The sequence below is a fragment of the Bos indicus genome, chromosome 17 (assembly GCF_029378745.1).
Source record: "Bos indicus isolate NIAB-ARS_2022 breed Sahiwal x Tharparkar chromosome 17, NIAB-ARS_B.indTharparkar_mat_pri_1.0, whole genome shotgun sequence".
In the NCBI taxonomy this organism is placed as follows: domain Eukaryota; kingdom Metazoa; phylum Chordata; class Mammalia; order Artiodactyla; family Bovidae; genus Bos; species Bos indicus.
Window position 1 is genome coordinate 60,907,148 of NC_091776.1, and position 18,441 is coordinate 60,925,588.

The window sequence follows — 18,441 nt, forward strand, 5'->3', positions numbered from 1 at the left end:
CACCCTGCAGCTGGCTGAGAATTCCCACAGTAGCAAAGAGAATCCAAAGCTGAAATACGGATCTGGGCTTTACCAGGTTCACCGTATGGATCAAATTAGTGGTCTCCTTTAGCAAAAGCGCTGGTCAAGCACGTACGCTTTCCCGGCATTCAGAATCAGGGTGTTAACACTGCATACACCTGGCCCCACAACTAAGTGTGATGTTGGGCTGGTGGACACTCTATCCGGGCCGAGCATAGCGTTGATACACCGTCCTCCAGGTGGTGCTGAAGCAGGTGGCCTGTGGGATGCGTTTGAAGAAACCTCAGTGCAGGAAGTCGGTGAGAATATACAGCATCCTCACTTCCGGCTCCTGTCTTTCTCACCCTGCTTTTGCACCCTGCCCTTCATCTTCCCTCATCTATTTCAAGTCCTCTAAACCTCCTTCCCAAGAGAAAGTTGAAGCCCAGTCTCCGGTCTCCCTGAACAGTGCTCTCTTTTCCACGAATAGTGTGGACAGGGCTCTGAAAAGCCCTGGACTGTTGGGAGGCAGGGGGAGCAGCGGTGACCGGCAGGTGCCTACTGGACCCCGCATGCCGGGACGGGCACAGATGGAGTGGCTCTGGGCTGGGGGCAAGGGGCAGATGCAGCCATCCCTGGAGCCTCAGCTGCCTTGTTATCTCTTCATTGTCTCCCTGTCACCCCAGTCCACTACCCGCTCCCCGGCCGCCCTTCTGTCATCTCCATGTGCCCCGCCCTCCCCCAGCCAGAGCCCAGCCCCAGGACTCCAGAGGGAGCTCCCGAGGTCCCCAGGCTTCCATGCTCTGGGGTGGGGAGTGGTGAGCAAAAGGGTGGGGGCCATGGGGTGAGTGGGAGGGAGGGGGCTTGGCTGGAGAGGCCGGGGATGGGGGTGTCAAAGTCTATAAATCACGCCCCACTGCGCTCCTGTTTAACACACACTTCTCTGACGAGTTGTCAGTGAAACCGTTAATTAATTAGCTAATCCCGCAATGAAGTGGATTCTAAATGGCTCTCCCCCTCCCAGCCTCCCATTTAGATAATTGCTGCTGAGGGATCTTTTGTGAGTCATTTTTTTCCAACAGGGATGGCCCTCCTGGAACACGGAGGGAGATGAGTTTAAAGAAGGGGTCAGCCACTGTCCCCCAAGCTATGATGAGGGGGAGACAACCCAAGCAAAAACTGGAAAAGGCAGTTGGCTGTTGGAGGTGAGATGAGACATAGGCAAAGGGAACTGAGTTCCTGTATTTGAGGGTCTGTTCTACATTGCTATGATGCTTTGAGACTCTGTGGGAATCTTCCTGGGGCAGGGGCCTGAGGCTGGTAATAATAATAATAACCAGGATGACGGTGACGATGACTACTGCCAAATTGTTGCCTGGAGAATCCCATGGACAGAGGAGCCTGGCGGGCTACAGCCCATGAGGTCTCAAAGAGTCAGACACGACTGTGCGACTAACACTTTCACTATTTTTTTTTTCAAGGAATGCTAAACACGGGCCAAGCATCTAGCTACATGCTTTACATGCATGTTCTCATTCATCCTTCTCACAACAGCTCTATGAGTACGTAGGTTGATGGAGGTTGGGGAAACCGAGGTTCCAAATGGGGAGGTGAATTATTCAAGGCCACAGAGCTAGGAAGCAGCAGAGACTAGAATGAAACAAAGGTGTCTGACCTCAGAGCCAACAGTCTTAAGGATGAAAGGGTTTTAGGAAGGTCTGCACCTTTCACAGAGGGGTACTGAGGTCTTTAAAGAGGGATGTGATGAACTTGAAATCACACAGGAAGAATAAGGAGTATGTGATGACTGAATGAAACCCAATTCTTCTGACTTATGACTCAGCATTCAGAAACTTTGCTGATCCTCTGTTGACCTTCACTGGGAGTAATGGAGAAAACACGGAGAAAAAACGGGAGAACTTCCGTTTCCCCAACCTGCATCATCTTACCCACTCATGGAGCTGTTGTGAGGAGGATGAATGAGAACATGCATGTAGAGAGAAGCTTGGCCCATGTTTAGCATTCCGTGAAAAAAAAAAAAGTGAAAGTGTTAGTTGCACAGTTGTGTCTGATTCTTTGAGACCCCATGGGCTGTAGCCCGCCAGGTTCCTCTGTCCATGGGATTTTCCAGACAACAATTTGGCATGTCCATGTCCATCCTAGTGTGGAAACACATGACCTTACCTGTCTCCTCTTGTGATTACCTCCATCTCCTCTGTCTCCACCCATGTAGTTTCACTGGACCTGACCCCACCTGCAGCCCCAGGACACTCCCCAAGCCTGGTCAATCCGAGTATGTTTTCCACTACAAGTTCTATTCTCAGCCATACTGAAGTAAGCCAGAGATGGATGTCTGACCTCCTAGAGCTACTAGGAAAGAAGTGTTCTGCTTTCTCGGGATTGCTGGCCTGATAGCATAGCAAAGTCAGCTTGCAGTTGCTAGAAGCCATTTTGCCACCCAGAGTGGAGTCACACAGAGGAACCACAATTACTAACAACATTGTTTGAGCACCTGGATCCAGCCATGCCTGAAACCCCTGCATGTCAGGATTCTCTCCTTTTATCTTTAGTAGTGTGTGTGTGTGTGTTAGTAGCTCAGTCGTGTCTGACTCTTTTCGATCCTGTGAACTGTAGCCTGCCAGGCTCTTCTGTCCATGGGGTTGTCCAGGCAAGAATACTGGAGTGGGTAACCATTCCCTTCTCCAGGGGATCTGCCCAACCCAGGGATTGAACCCAGGTCTCCTGCATTGCAGGTAGATTCTTCATTGTCTGAGCTGCCAGTTACATAAGTTTTATTGGTATGGCAGATGCTGCTGGTCACCTATCAGTATCCATTTTTCCTCTCTTCCTTATCTGCACTACCCAGATTTTACTTGAGGCCGCAATGCAGCTAACTGAAATGTGTGCTCAGACCTTTTTGCAGCTCTCAGTGGCCATGTGACCCAGTGCTAGGCAATGAGGTGAGTGGCAGTCCTCGGCAGGACATTCATTCTCAAGGAAAAACACAAGACCCTGGGAGAAGGCTCTTAGCTCTTTGCTCTCTGCCCTTCCACTTTTTCCTATCTGGATGATAAATGCAATGTTTATCTCTGGATTCTTGTTACCTGTGAAAAAAATAACCCCCTCTGCTTGTTTCAACTATTGTACTTGCATTTCTATCATCTGCAGCCAAATACCATCCTAATTGGCAGAGTGGGGTTCCTGTATTTGAAACTGAAAACCCCCTGCCTCATACCTCCTCTCCAAGAGTTGTAAGGAAAGTGAGAAGAAACTGGAAGGATTGGGAGAAATAGCTTTGACATCCCTCCTGCTCAAAACGATCACCCACTTTGCTCTCTCATCTCTATTACCCAGCAAAGAGAGCAACCAGGAAGGACCATAAATCGTAAGGAGATGGGGAAGAAAATTGGCCTTTAGCAAGGACTGGCTCCAGGCAAAATTTCAAAATAGGAAAGGAAGGAAAGGGTCTAAAGAAACAGCTCTCCGTTTACATCGGGATACAAGAGTCTGCCAGCTAAGAAGCCTTCAACACAGCTTATTGGTCCTGTGTTGTGTTCTCTTGAGGACCTGTCATCTACCAACTGGTGTCTGCTCATTTAATTAGGCAGCATCTCCATGCCTGTGACAGTTCCTAGGTCCATGGGAGCCAGCCTTCAGTGCACCTAAGGTGCCCCTCATGGATGTGGAGAAGCTAGCCACCCAGAGCCGGTGATCAAGTTCTATTCCAGAGCCAGGTGCTGGATCTTGACCTAAATCTAGAACTGAACTGGTGAGCCCCAGGAGAATCTGGGTCCAAGCGCTGGGAAGGTGACTATTTGGCTTCAGAGATATCTCTCCAGCTGCAGATTCTGCAAGAGATCGTAGAATCTTGGAGTGAGGGAATTTTAGAATATTAGTTCAGGAGACACTTGCTGCTGCTGCTGCTGCTGCTAAGTTGCTTCAGTAGTGTCTGACTCTGTGCAACCCCATAGACGGCAGCCCACCAGGCTCCCCCATCCCTGGGATTCTCCAGGCAAGAACATGGAGTGGGTTTCCATTGCCTTCTCTGCAAGAGGCACTTACAACTACATTATTTTAGAATTTTAGGAGACAAAACAATAGCATCTTAAAATTAGAGTTTCTAAATATTAGACCAAGAGAATCTTAAAATTCTAGCTCTATAAGAACTCAGAACCATAAAATTTCAGAATTAGAGAAGTCTTTTAAAATTGAACCCCTAAAGCCTGACAGCTCTTAATTTATATAACCTAAGAATCATAAAATTTTAGAAAATGTAATGAGTAAGATCTGGGAATTTTTGTGGCACTAGTGATAAAGAATCTGCCTGCCAATGCAGGAGAAGCAAGAGATGCAGCTTTGATCCCTGGGTCGGGAAGATCTCCTGGAGGAGGAAATGGTGACCCATTCCAGTATTCTTGCCTGGAAAATTCCATGGGCAGAGGAGCTTGGCAGGCTACAGCCCATGGGGCTGCAAAGAGCCGGACATGACTAAGAGACTGAGCACAAGCACACAAGAATATTAAGTTAATTAACTTTATAAACTAGCTTTAAGGTGCCTTATACCCTTGAAGCTTTATAATTGCATAAGAATCAAGGAAGCATAGACTTTTAGAATGTTAAGTTAATAGAATTTTAGAATAAAATATACAAAGTGTGAGAATTACTGAATTTTTAAATCTTAGAATTATAGAGTTTTAGAAGGCAATGGTATTCCACTCCAGTACTATTCCACTCCAGTACTCTTGCCAGGAAAATCCCATGGACAGAGGAGCCTGGTAGGCTGCAGTCCATGGGGTTGCGAAGAGTTGGACACAACTGAGCGACTTCACTTTCACTTTTCACTTTCATGCATTGGAGAAGGAAATGGCAACCCACTCCGGAGTTCTTGCCTGGAGAATCCCAGGGACGAGGGGAGCCTGGTGGGCTGCCGTCCACTGGGTCACACAGAGTCAGACATGACTGAAGCGACTTAGCAGCAGCAGCAGCAGCAGAACCCTAAGACATTCAAGTGATCAAGGTTAACAGCAGGAAGTCATGTTGGTCATTGATGTACCCTGAATATGATGTGATGAAGATGGTACTTTGCCTCTGTGGTCTTCCTCCCGAAGACCATCACCCCAATCTAGTCATGAGAAAAACATCTGACAAACCCCAGGTGAGGGACAGGGGAAGTCTGAGAAACTATCTCAGTCAAGACAATCCTAAGGAGTTAGGACCGTTAGGTGTGATGTGGTATCATGGATGAGATCCTGGGACAATGGGTAAAACTAAGGAAATCCAAATAAAGGATGGACTTCAGTTAATAATAATGTATCGATATCGGTTCATTGAAAGTGACAAATGTACCAGAGCAATGTAAGATACTAATAGGAGAAATAGAGTGTGGGTGTATACAGAACTCTCTGTACTAGCTTTTCAATTTTCCTGTAAATCAAACTATTCTAAAATTAAAAGTTTATTTAAAATGAAAGAGAGAAGGACTTCTGTGGTGGTCCAGTGGTTAAGAATCTGCCTTGCAATGCTAGGAGATGTGGGTTTGATCCCTGGTTGGGGAATTAAGGTACCTCATGTCTTGGAGTCACTAAGCCCAAGCATCACAACTAAACATTCTGTATGCCACCACTAAGACCCAATGCAGCCAAATAAATAAACAGTTTTAATGTGTTTTTAAAAATGATAGGGAATGGCTTTACAAATGTCCATCAGCAGGGGAATCAGTAAACACTTTGTGGTCTACGCACATGACGGAATACCGCCCTCCGTAAAAAGCAGTGAACTATTGATACACACAGATGGCATTCATGAACTTCCAAATGTTACGCTAACTGCAAGAAGACAGATCGAGAAAGACTGCATATTATATGACCTCTTTCCTACTCAACTTTAGCAAATGCAAAGTCGTCTGTACTGAGAGAGAAAGCAGACCTGAAGCTGTCTGGGGATGGGAGTGTGGAGAGAGGGAAGAGGGAAGAATTGCAAAGAGAGAATTTTCACAGGTGATGGATATGTTTAGTATCTTGACTGTGGTGATGGTTTTATAGGCATATGCTGTATCAAAGGGCTTCCTGGATAGCTCAGTTGGTAAAGAATCCACCTGCAATGCAGGAGACCTGGGTTCAATTCTTAGGTCAGGAAGATCCCCTGGAAAAGGGATAGGCTACCCATACCAGCATTCTTGGGCTTCTCTTGTGACTCAGCTGGTAAAGAATCTGCCTGCAATGCGGGAGACCTGAGTCCAATCGCTGGGTTGGGAAGATAGTTATACTTTAAATAGGTGCAACTTATTACATGTCAATTACTCTTCAGTAAAGTTGATTTTTAAAAAATGAATGTCCAGGGAATTCCCGGGCAGTCTAGTAGCTAAGACTCCATGCTTTCACTGCAAGGGCACAGGTTTCAATCCTGGTCATGGAACTTAGATCTTGCAAACTGCACAACCAGGCAAAAGAAAACAAAACCCAAATAAATAAATAAAAATGCATGTTCACAAAGAGACATATTAGGGAATTGATGGTATCTGTGGCCTGAGTCTGTTGGGGCGGGGGGCGGTGGTCAAAGTGGCCCCAAATGAGAGAGACTGAGAACAAGCCCACCTTTGCTCTTTTTTCTTTAAAGATTTTCTGATGTGGACCATCTTTAAAGTCTTTATTGAATTTGTTACAATATTGCCTCAGTTTTGTTTTTTGACCCCAAGGCACATGGGATCTTAGTGCCCCCGAGCAGGGATCAAACCCGTGTCCCCTTGCATTGGAAGGCGAAGTCCCAACCACTGGATGGCCAGGGAAGTCCCCCTCCTTAGGGAATCAGATTCCTGCTCACAGGACCTCTGGTGGTTAATTCCTTTTCCCTGGAGGGAGTCCTGGAAAATCAGGCCTCATTACTTGAGCGCTTGGCTTCCTGGAACTTCCTGTTTGTTAAAGATTAATGGGGTGTCTCCAGCATGGGAGCTGAGGGGTCTCCTGGCCTCGTTTCTTCTAAATCAGCCCCCTGCCATGACTCGTCATCAGTCACAGGGGAGACAGTGCCGCCTGAGAGCTGGGGAAGGAGGACTGGGGAGAGCTAATGGGCCTCTCCCTGTCTTCCCCGCAGGCCTCCTAATTTCCTCTAAAGACCAGAGAGAGAGGGAGGCCACCCACTCAGCGTCCTGGTTCTTTTTTAACACGACTCAGCACCCAACCATCCCAAGGGGGTGTTTCCCCTTCAAAGTGGTCACCTTGGGAGGCCATATGCTTATTCCAAGGAGGCTGCCATATTGCAGGATGGTGGGGATAACTTCCGGATTAACAGCATCTCCAGAGAGTTTTCTTCAGCACTTCTCCCAGTTAGGTGGCAGGTCTTCCTCCAACTGATGGGTTCCATCTCTGGAAACGGCTACAGGTTCAGGGAAGCCAAGACACCTGCATCTTCCCCCTCATGTCTGATCAGAACTGTTATTTCTTCTTTCACGTCTCTGAGCTCTACAAGCCTGGGGTCTTATCTAGCTTTGTCCCCTTGCTGTATTTCCAGCACCCAGTGCTGTGTGGCATATAGCTAGTGCTCAGTAATTGCAGGATAGATTGATGGGTCGTCTCTCTACACATTCAGACTCTCTCCAATGATGACAGTTCTCTCCACAGCTATTGCCTCCGCCAACCTGGTGCAGGCTACATCGTGTCTCACCAGGACACCAGGGGTTCCCCCCACAGGACCAGCCCTACTTTCTGTTTTGCTTTCCATCCCTGAAGACAGCCGCCAGTGAACTTTTAGAATGAAACCAGCAATGGATAAAGAAGCTGCAGTGGTACTTTGTACCACACGTACACAGTGGAATATTACTGAGCCATATAAAAGGAATGAAATTGTGTCATTTGCAGAGACATGGATGGATCTAAAGACTGTCATACAGACTGAAGGAAGTCAGAAACAGAAACACAAGTATCGCATGTTAACTCATATATGTGGAATCTAGAAAAATGGTAAAGATGACCTTATTTGCAAAACAGACACAGAGACACAGACGTAGAGAACAAACATATGGACACCAAGAGGGAAGCATGGGGGATGAATTAGGAGATTGGGATTGACGTATATACACTACTATGAACAAGAATAGGTAACAAACGAGAACTTACTGTGTAGCCCAGGGAACTCGACTCGGTGCTCTGCGGTGACCTAAATGGGAAGGAAATCCACAAAAGAGGGGATATATGTGGGGGCCAGTGGGGGTGGGAGTGGAGAGGAGGATGTGGAGCTGTCAGTGGGACTGCTGGAGACAAAGTTTGCTCTGGGGCCCCCAGCCCAGCCTGAGAATCTGGGAAATTAGTGATGTTTGCTGAGCAAACATCGCCGGGTGGGAAGAAGCTGCCGGCGGAGTGTTTAACACACATCTCGTGTTTGCTGGCAAATATCCCCAGCCTGCCAGGCCCCTCCGATGGGGCTGCTGGTGCAAAGAGGATGAGGGAGCCAGAAGAAGGAGCAAAGGGTTCCCAGGAGGGGTCCCAGCAGGGAAGGGACGAGGGACCGACTCCACAAAGACTCACCCTGCAGCTGGGAGGACGAGGGTGCCTGATTTGAAGGCCCCTTCGAGAGAGTCCACTTTCTCACCCTCAGCCTCGTCTGAACCAGCCTGGGGTCCATATAGCCCTTGGGGAGGATACAAGCGAGGCCCTTCAAAGCTGATGTCTATCCATTTTCATGCTGTGTGAAGATGAGTCTTGGACTCAAATATAAATGCTCAAACAGCTAACATTTCTTGAGTATGTCCTACAGGTGCTAGCTGCTCTATGCCTCAGGTTCCCCATCTGCAAAATGGGAGCAATAACAATGCCACCCTCTTACTTGTGTTTTTCCTTTTTATTTAACCCAGTTTCAAGCCTCTTGAAAAGTTGCAAGAATAATAAATCCATGAACATCTGTATACCTTTATCTATATTCCCCAAGTGTTAATATTTTTCTTTCTTTCTTTTTTAAGTGTTAATATTTTGATACATTTGCTTTCTCAGCATCTGTCTCCCTATCCGTCTGTCTGTCTCTACTTTCTTTTCTTTGCTGGACCATTTGCCATTTTGCCCCTTAATACTCCAGTGTGTATTTCCCTTGAGCCGGAGCCACAATTAACCACCACGTAATTATCCAACCTCAGAACCCTGACATTGCCCAGCTCTACCATCTAACCCACACCTTGTCCATTGCTGTGAGAAATGACTGAGTTAATGTTGTAAAGGATTTAGGAACGTGCAGGCACATAACTCAGTTACAAATACCCATGTTTAAAGTGGTGCTGTTATGCTGATTGCTATTGTTGCAGTTGTTACTTTGAGCGGAGAGGTCATTGCCATCACCTTCTATGACCCAGGGCTGTTTTCAGACCCCTTCCCCCTCCAGACTTTTGGGTGCCAGTCACAGTGAGGGCTCCAGGATGTGAGAGTGCTCTCTGCAGGGAATGCTGACTCAGAAGATAGAATAAAAGCAAAGAAAACCATCAGCATTGTCCCCCACCCAACCCAGACCCCGAACGGAGGAGAGGGAGGGTGTCAGCCATGTGGCAGCCTAGAGGAGGGGGCCTGAACCAGCAGCCAGCTGGTCCCCTAGGGGACTGGACGGGCCTCACCTGGCCCTGAGAGGCGCAGCCTTTCAGGGAGACTGAGTGTCAGGACAGCTGTAGCCCCAGGCTGCCGCAAAGAGGGTCCTTGGGTCCTTCCTTCCATAGGTTGACCTGCCCATCAGGGGCTGAGTCAGACCTGCCCCCAAAGAGCCTTTTACAGTAGGCAGCTGGGTAAGAAATGGACATTACCCAGATGTCCATCAGCTAATGAATATATAAAGAAAATATGGTAAATACATACATATGACTGTTACTCAGAAAGGGAATCTCGCCACGTGCTACAACATGGATGAACCTTCAGGATGTTTTGTAAAATCAAATAAGCCAGTCATAAAAAGACAAATAGGGCTTCCCAGGTGAGTCAGACGGTAAAGAATCCATCTGCCAATGCAGGAGATTCGGGTTCGATCCCTGGGTCGGGAAGATCCCCTGGAGAAGGGCATGGCAACCCACTCCAGTATTCTTGCCTGAAGAATCCCACAGACAGAGGAGCCTGGTGGGTCGCAAAGAGTCGGACACAACTGAGCAACTGAACAGCAACAACAAAATGCTTCCCATCTCCAGCCAAACTGCTTCTTCCTTTATTTCAATCTGCATAAGGAAGGCCCTTTCTCCCCCTCCCTCTCTTCCTTCCTTTCTCCTTTTCTCTCTCTTCCCCATTTATACTCACTTCAAATTTCCTTCTCCCAGATATCATTTTAATGATTGCTTTCAATGCGTCCTTGCAAAATGGCCAGTTATTTGCGTGCGTGCATTTTTTACATATGTGGATTGTGCCGCATCAGATACCTTATTTGCTTCCTCCTCTCCCACTCCCCGCACTCCACTCTCTGCTTTTCCAATCCAGTTGTGCTTCCCAGGACTGCACGACACTCGGTGGTGTTTGCTGAGCCTGAATCTACCCCCCCACCACCACCACTTCCTCCTTGTGTGCAGGTAGGACATTGGTTGATGATCCCAGGAAGGAGGGAAGACGTCAGGGAGAAAAAAGAAAGCGATACTGAACTTCCTTGGCAGTCCAGTGGTTTGAACTCCACACTTGCACTGTAGGGTGCACGGGTTCCATCCCTTGTCGGGGAGCTAAGATCCCACATGTCGCAAAGCAGAATCAAAAAAAATTTCAAAAAGAAGGCAATACCAGGGTGAATTGTGGAGACCTTGCCTTGGGTCCCTGGAGCTCGGTTCTGCTAGGAACCCCCGAATGTACTGAATGCCTGCCAGGACCATCTGCTTAAATAAAGGAAGTGGGGAACCTGTCTCCACTAGATCCCAGACCCCATTGGCTGAGATTTCCACAGGAGAAATGAAATGCCTCTTTGTCGCAGAAGGACCAAACATGCCCACAGCAGGGCTTCGCTGGTGGCTCAGCACTAAAGAATCTGCCTGCTAACGCAGGAGACGCGGGTTCGATTCTCCACGTCAGGAAGATCCCCTGTAGAAGGAAAAGGCAACTCGCTCCAGTGTTCCTGCCTGGGAAAGCCCATGGACAGAGGAGCTTGTAGGCTATAGTCCATGGGGTCGCAAAAGAGTTGAACACGAATTAACGACTAAACAACAATTGCCCGCATCAGAGGAGAGTGGAAAAGACACACAGTTGTCGCTTCCCAACTCTGTTCCGCCATGTCAAACGGGAATATTTGCACCATGGAAACTGACAAGCTCACAGATCGGAGAGGGTGGGCAGGAGTGATAGAGCCTGATGTTAAAGCTTTACCAGCACACCACTGCCTAAAACCCTCATGGTGGCTTAAGACACACAGTTATTTCTGTCTGCAAGTCTAGAAGCACAGAGGGGCAAAGATCCCTTGCTTTATTTGGGGGACCAGGAGAAATTGACTTGGCTCCCTCAGGTCTCAGACCAACCAGCAGGGAGAAGCAATCCATACGGGTTCCCAAACCACCCAGCCATCCTCCTCCTCCCCCAGCTCAGCCTCTAGGCTAAGACCCGACATTATCCCCGCTGAAATTTCCACATCTTGTAACCACTCTGACTGCCCCACGCCTCGTTTCACGGACCACAGTTTGCGGCAAAAGAATGAGACAGCATTTTTCGTCCTGAGAATGACTCTCCATAATTGGGGCCCCTACTTGCTATTTTTCTGCCTTCTATTTTGCCCGAAAAATGCCTGGCAGTAATTGCCCATCCTCTGGCATGGTGAGGAAGCCAGCCCCTTCTGCCGCTCAGACTCCCAATTGGGCTATTACGGCCCCGGCCCACTTTCTCTTAAATGGCCCTGCATCAATTTGTCGACATTTTGAAAAGGGTCTCATCTCTCTCACGTCTCACACAGAAAAAGGAGAAGATAGAATAGCTCACTTTACCTTTCAGGGAGATTGCTTCTTGCTCATCCTCCCTGCCCCCATTTTTTTTTCTCGGTGAAGAGAGCCTACTTGTTGTTCCCATTTCATAGATGAGGACACCAAGGCTGATAACGGATAGCACACAATTCCATCATGAAAGAAGGATTCCAGGCAGAACCATTTCCCAATAGGTAGGCACGCGGACACGCTTACCTTGAAGACTCCTTCCCACATTATAAAATCCAACTAAAAGCAGGACAGAGACCTGGTTTTGCTGTCAAAAAATCTGAAAGGATTTTTCACATTTTCTTTTTGCAGTTTGCTTGTAAGGGACTCACTGAATTGATGGTCGGCTATGATTGCCCAGCCATCTGCAGGCGTGCTTGGCAAGTTCTTGCAGACTGAGAAAAATCTGATCTGAAACTAAAGGGATGGAGGGCTTCCCTGGTGGCTCAGTGGTAAAGAAACTGCCTTGCCAATGCAGGGGATGGGGGTTCGATTCCTGGTCCGGGAAGATCCCATGTGCCTTGGAGCAACTAAGCTCGTGTACCCCAACTATTGAGTCCACACCCTAGAGCCTGTGCTTCGCAACAAAAGCAGCCACAGTAATGAGAAGCTCGCGCACCGCAACTCGAGAGCAGCCCTCGTTCTCTGAAACTAGAGAAAAGCCTGCACAGCAACCAAGACCCAGCACAGCCAAAATAAATAAATAAAACTATTTTAAAAAAAGAAGAGGAAGAAGAAAGGGATGGGAATTCCCTGATGGTTCAGTGGTTAGTATTTGGTGCTTTCACTGCCAGGGCCCAGGGTTCAATCCCTGGTTGGGGAACTAAGATCCCATAGGTGTAGCTACAAAATGAAAAATTAAATAGATAAAGGAATATTTTGGGGGGAAATATAAAGAGATGGTTACCTCTGGCAGGGAGGGAGAGGTTCGGAATCAGGATGGGAGGACCAAGATAGTATAAGTCATGATACACTGTCAGTGTGGTACGAGTGTTAAGTATGTTATACTAAGTAAGAGCATTGCTCCAGATTTGGGTTGGTCCCCAGGTGTTCAGTTATATCAGGGGAAAGGAAGGAGACAAGGAGGGAGAGAGGGAGGCAGGGATGGAGAGAGAAAAATGAAACCTGCCCCATGAGTTCTTTTCATATGCCGTGAAATTTTTGTGAATGTCGAATTGAACAATTAGGACAGCTGACCTAAGATACATTGCGCAGACTTTAAAATTCTGCACTGATTCGTGTTGGAGCTGAGGGCTTTATTTTCTTATGTTGCAGCCGGCCATTTTCCTCCAGGTGTCAAACATTTTTGCAAGATGCTGTCTCGTCTTCGCCGGGAGAGATCAGGAGCCCCAGGCTCCGTGTCTGGTCCCTGTGATGCTCTCCTGAGAGGTCTCAGAGATTCTGATGGAGGCTGAAGGGCCTGTGTCCTCTTCCTGGAAACCTCTTGGCTTCTTTCAGGAATGCTGACCAAGCCCACACCAGGCCTCGGATGTCTCTATTGCCCCTGTCAGGCTCACAGGGGCACACGCTCACACACACTCGGTCCTTCCCAACACACGTGCCGGCATCCACGCCTTTCCTTTGGATCCAAGGCGCGGCAGGGACCAAAGCAGGTACAGTCCGAAGCTAAGGGTCCCTCCAGCCCGGGTTTATGGTGGGGGTGGGGTCTCTTCCCCAAGAAGCCCCCTCTCTTCCTCCTTTGCGCTCTGCTCCCCTCCCCCTCCTCCAGATTCTCCCCAGCCTCACTCGATCGGTGAAAGAAATACTTTGCAGCGAGGATGTTAGGTCTTTGTTGGGGCGGACGAGGACTCAGCATAAAGGGTCTGAGAAAGTGGAATGGGGTGTGTGCGGTGGAGGGAGGGAGGGGGCAGCCAGGGGAAGAAGACGGATTCTCCGTATCTAAAAGGGAATTAAAGTGCTTTTACTGGAGTGAAGAAATCAGCTGAAGAATGGCCCGGGAACAAAAGCAGAAAGACTGTGGACAAGCCCTGCTGAATAGGGCCCGATCCCCTTAAGTTTGTAAGCTCCCCTCCCCCGCCCTGTAAGCCTTCCTTACTTACTTCTGCTGAGAACAAACGCAGGGAGGAAAACGCGCCCGGGGGAGGGGGCGGGGGTGGATAGGCAAAACTAGGGGAGAAAAACCCTAAAATAAAAGGTAATCCCTCCAGTACTTTGCCCTCCTAGTGCCTACCAGGGATCTGATTAAAGGTCCCAGATGAAGCCATTCCGCTATTCACATGCAAGGAGCGGGATTTACAAGAAAAGAGAGAGGGAAGAATAGGCGGAGAGGAGAAAGGGGGCATTATTTGTGTCCCTTAATGCTTGTTAAGTACTGCTCTTTGCTGCACACCAGACAAGACAAGGCTCAGAACTCGAAGAGAAAACTTGTGCAACCCACCCCCTGGCCCCGTGGCCTCCCTCCAACCCGAGGCCGAGCTTCCCTCAGTACAGGGACACACAGACGCGCGCATCCGTATACACACACACACATACACACACACACACACACACAGAGTTGTGAGTAGAGCTCCCCAGCCAAGCCAGACTCAGAGAGAATAGCAATTAACCTCCCGTCCCTCCCTGACAGTGATCTAATCAAACCAGCCCTCCCTGAGTCTTGCTCTGTGCCCCAGAGCTGGGTGGCCTGGGCTGGGAATGTTTGGGGACCAGCCGGGAAAGTGAGAACCTCAGGAGCCACAAGAGTCCTAAGGGTGGCTTCCTCATTTCAGTTCGGTCGCTCAGTCCTGTCCAATTCTTTGCGACCCCATGGATTGCAGCACGCCAGGCTTCCCTGTCCATCACCAACTCCCAGAGCTTCCTAATGAGACTCAAGAAACTGGTTGAAATTCCTGCCCATCCCTCCTGTTCCCCCAGACCTCTGGCTTCCCACTAGTGATTTAAACATGCTGCCCCAGGTCCTTTGCACATACCCAGACCTCTGCCTGGGATGCTGTTCTCACCCTCCCAGTAGAGTTGTCCTAAAGCTCTGATTGGGGAAGCGGTCTCTAACTGATGCCAGAAGCTTGGCCTCTATGCACTGATGCCAACTGAATCTTGGAGACAAGAGTTTTTAGTGAAGTAGAAAAAAAGAGCTTTATTGCTTTGCCAGACAAAGGGGAACACAGCGAGCTTATGCCTCTCAAACCTGTGTCCCAACCCAGGAGGAACTGGTGAGGAGTTATAGTCTGGCTTCAGCCGGTCTCCTGACTTCTCTGAAGAACTGTTCATCAAGCAGTTCCATCTTCCATCTGTTGGAGCTTTTAGTTCATGTGTGCTAAGTCACTTCAGTTGTGCCTAGCTCTTAGAGACCCTCTGAAATGTAACCCCATTTCCCCCCCTGTCCCCCACCCACCCACCACCGCCAGGCTCCTCCATCTGAGGGATTCTCCAGGCAAGAATATTGGACCAGATTGCCATTTCCCTTCAGTTCAGTTCAGTCACTCAGTCATGTCCTACTCTTTGCGACCCCATGAATCACAGCACACCAGGCCTCCCTGTCCATCACCAACTCCTGGAGTTCACTCAAACTCATGTCCATTGAGTCGGTGATGCCATCCAGCCATCTCATCCTCTGTCGTCCCCTTCTCCTCCTGCCCCCAATCCCTCCCAGCATCAGGGTCTTTTCCAATGAGTCAACTCTTTGCATGAGGTGGCCAAAGTATTGGAGTTTCAGCTTTAGCGTCAGTCCTTCCCATGAATACCCAGGACTAATCTCCTTTAAGATAGACTGGTTGGATCTCCTTGCAGTCCAAGGGACTCTCAGGAGTCTTCAACACCACAGTTCAAAAGCATCAATTCTTCGGCACTCAGCTTTCTTCACAGTCCAACTCTCACATCCATACATGACCACTGGAAAAACCATAGCCTTGGCTAGACAGACCTTGGTTGGCAAAGTAATATCTCTGCTTTTTAATATGCTATCTAGGTTGGTCATAACTTTCTTTCCAAGGAGTAAGCATCTTTTAATTTCATGGCTGCAATCACCATCTGCAGTGATTTTGGAGCCCCCCAAAATAAAGTCTGACACTGTTTCCCCTGTTTCCCCATCTATTTCCCATGAAGTGATGGGACCAGATGCCATGATCTTTGTTTTCTGAATGTTGAGCTTTAAGCCAACTTTTTCACTCTCCACTTTCACTTTCATCAAGAGGCTTTTTAGTTCTTCTTCACCTTCTGCCATAAGGGTGGTGTCATCTGCATATCTGAGGTTATTGATATTTCTCCCGGCAATCTTGATTCCAGCTTGTGCTTCTTCCAGCCCAGCATTCCTCATGATGTACTCTGCATAGAAGTTAAATAAGCAGGGTGACAATATACAGCCTTGACGTACTCCTTTTCCTATTTGGAACCAGTCTGTTGTTCCATGTCCAGTTCTCACTGTTGCTTCCTGACCTGCATATAGGTTTCTCAAGAGGCAGGTCAGGTGGTCTGGTATTCCCATCTCTTTCAGAATTTTCCACGGTTTATTGTGATGCACACAGTCAAAGGCTTTGGCATAGTCAATAAGCAGAAATAGATGTTTTCCTGGAACTCTCTTGCTTTTCCAATGATCCAGCAGATGTTGGCAATTTGATTTCTGGCTCCTCTGCCTTTTCTAAAACCAGCTTGAACATCTGAAAGTTCATGGTTCACATATTGCTTAAGCCTGGTTTGGAGAATTTTGAACATTACTTTACTAGCATGTGAGATGAGTGCAATTGTTCAGTAGTTTGAGCATTCTTTGGCATTGCATTTCTTTGGAATTGGAATGAAAACTGACCTTTTCCAGTCCTGTGGCCACTGCTGAGTTTTCCAAATTTGCTGGCATATTGACTGCAGCACTTTCACAGCATCATCTTTCAGGATTTGAAATAGCTCAACTGGAATTCCATCACCTCCACTAGCTTTGTTTGTAGTGATGCTTTCTAAGGCCCACTTGACTTCACATTCCAGGATGTCTGGCTCTAGGTGAGTGATCACACCATCATGATTATCTGGGTCGTGGAGATCTTTTTGTACAGTTCTCCTGTGTATTCTTGCCACCTCTTCTTAATATCTTCTGCTTCTGTTAGGTCCATACCATTTCTGTTCTTTATCGAGCCCATCTTTGCATGAAATGTTCCCTTGGTATCTCTAATTTTCTTGAAGAGATCTCTAGTCTTTCCCATTCCGTTTTTTCCTCTATTTCTTTGCACTGATCGCTGAGAAAGGCTTTCTTCTCTCTCCTTGCTGTTCTTTGGAACTCTGCATTCAGATGCTTATATCTTTCCTTTTCTCCTTTGCTTTTCACTTCTCTTCTTTTCACATCTATTTGTAAGGCCTCCTCAGACAGCCATTTTGCTTTTTTGCATTTCTTTTCCATGGGGATGGTCTTGATCCCTGTCTCCTGTACAATGTCACGAACCTCCGTCCATAGTTCATCAGGCACTCTGTCTATCAGATCTAGTCCCTTAAATCTATTTCTCACCTCCACAGTATAATCATGAGGGACTTGATTTAGGTCATACCTGAATGGTCTAGTGGTTTTCCCTACTTTCTTTAATTTAAGTCTGAATTTGGCAATAAGGAGTTCATGATCTGAGCCACAGTCAGCTCCCGGTCTTGTTTTTGCTGACTGTATAGAGCTTCTCCATCTTTGGCTGCAAAGAACATAATCAGTCTGATTTCAGTGTTGACCATCTGGTGATGTCCATATGTAGAGTCTTCTCTTGTGGTGTTGGAAGAGGGTGTTTGCTATGATCAGTGCATTCTCTTGGCAAAACTCTATTAGCCTTTGCCCTGCTTCATTCCATATTCCAAGGCCAAATTTGCCTGTTACTCCACGTGTTTCTTGACTTCCTACTTTTGCATTCCAGTCCCCAATAATGAGAAGGACATCTTTTTTGGGTGTTAGTTCTAAAAGGTCTTGTAGGTCTTCATAGAACCGTTCAACTTCAGCTTCTTCAGTGTTACTGGTTGGGGCCTAGGCTTGGATTACTGTGATATTGAATGGTTTGCCTTGGAAACAAACAGAGATGGTTCTGTCGTTTTTGAGATTGCATCCAAAGTGCCCCAAGGCCGCACTATTGTTTCCTGCATTTCGAACTCTTTTGTTGACCATGATGGCCACCCCATTTCTTCTAAGGGATTCTTGCCCACAGTAGTAGATATAATGGTCATCTGAGTTAAATTCACCCATTCCAGTCTATTTTAGTTCGCTACTTCCTAGAACGTCGACGTTCACTCTTGCCATCTCCTGTTTGACCACTTCCATTTTGCCTTGATTCATGGACCTGACACTCCAGGTTCCTATGCAATACTGCTCTTTATCACCAGTCACATCCACAACTGGGTATCGTTTTTGCTTTGGCTTCATCCCTTCATTCTTTCTGGAGTTATTTCTCCACTGATCTCCAGTAGCATATTGGGCACGTACTGGCCCGGGGAGTTCCTCTCAAAATCCTATCATTTTGCCTTTTCATACTGTTCATGGGGTTCTCAAGGCAAGAATACTGAAGTGGTCCCTTCCCCAGCGGACCACATTCTGTCAGACCGCTCTACCATGAGCCGCCTGTCCTGGGTGGCCCCACACG